Genomic DNA, 1,444 nt, shown 5'->3' on the forward strand with positions numbered 1-1,444 from the left:
TGCTGGTGATTCACACCTGTAATCCTAGCTACTCAGGAGACTAATATCTGAGGACTGCAGTTCAAAGTAGGAAAGTCTGCAAGGTTCTTATCTCCAATTAACCACCAGAAAACAGGAAAGGGCACTGGGGCTCAAGTGGTAGAGTGCTTGCCTCGAGCTGAGGGACAGTGCCCAAGCCAAGTTTAAGCCCCATGACTGACAAAAAAAAAAAAAAGTTAAAAATAAAAATTTTCCTTGGGAAAGTAAAACAGGCTCTGTTGGGGATGGGTTACAGCTTCAGGAGGGGGAGCTGAAGTAGATGAATTAGCATGAATATGGTTGAAGTAGTTTATTCGCAGGTACAGAAAATAGAACATTGAAACCTGTTGAAATTTTAAAAGGGGGAGAAGAGTAAGGGAGAGTGATACAGGAGCTAGATTGATCTGGATACATTGTATAGATGTGTGGAAATGTTACAAAGAAAATTACTTGTACCGGTAACTATGCTAATGAGAAAGAAAATTATCCTTGGATTTCACTATCTCTAAATGTTAAGAGTTGATTTACTGGGACTCGATCAGTGAGAAACAGAAGCCACATTTTGAGAGGTTGAATTGGGAGTCTTTATTGGAGAGCCGGCAACTGCAGGTGGACTCTTATCTCAAAAGCCTGCAGCCCCTCAAATACACTTAATTCTGCTAGAAAACTGAGCCACGAGAGTAGAAGAACAAAGGCAAAGCAGAAAAACAATACCAGCAAAACAGATCACCTCCAGTGGTGAGCTGAAGTGGGACACCCTGGTGACTAGAGGAGAGGCAGGAGACATGAGGCATGGCATATGATAGCCTGAGCTAGCTGGGGCCTAAATACAGGCAGGGGCAGGGGGTAGGGTCACAGGAAAACTCAAGCGTCTCATAAGTTTAAGGTTCAGGAATGACAGGTCCAGTAATCTATTGTCCAAGTCCCTGCCCCTGCCTCTAGGAATTCAGGCATGCCCATTACCTGGAGGTGGAACTTACCTGTCTCTACTATGAAGACAAGATGGTCTCAGTTATAGCCAATTCTCTATCATCCACCACATGGTCAAGATGGTGCCAGTTAGACCCAGTATCTTTATTTCAGAGTAAACATATGTAATTGAGACTCTCTCTTTCTTTCTTTCCTCTCTTTTTGCACCACACTGAGGCTTAAACTCAGGAGCTCATAGTCTCCCTTAGGTTTTTTGCTCAAACCAAGTACTCTACCACTTGAGCTACATCTCTATTTCTGGATGGTTTGTGCTGGTTAATAGGAGGTGAGAGTCTCTCAGATTTGTCTTCTTGTACTGGCTTCAAAGCAGGATCCTCAAATCTCAGCCTCCAGAGTGGTTAGGATAACAGTGTGAGCCACCAGTGCCCAGAGAGTCCTTTCTCTTAGTTAAATAATTAATGGAAAAATTTAAACTCATCACTGGTAGAAGCTGTAT

The sequence above is a fragment of the Dipodomys spectabilis genome, unplaced genomic scaffold, assembly GCF_019054845.1.
Source record: "Dipodomys spectabilis isolate Male_0828 unplaced genomic scaffold, ASM1905484v1 ptg000190l, whole genome shotgun sequence".
Classification (NCBI taxonomy): Eukaryota; Metazoa; Chordata; class Mammalia; order Rodentia; family Heteromyidae; genus Dipodomys; species Dipodomys spectabilis.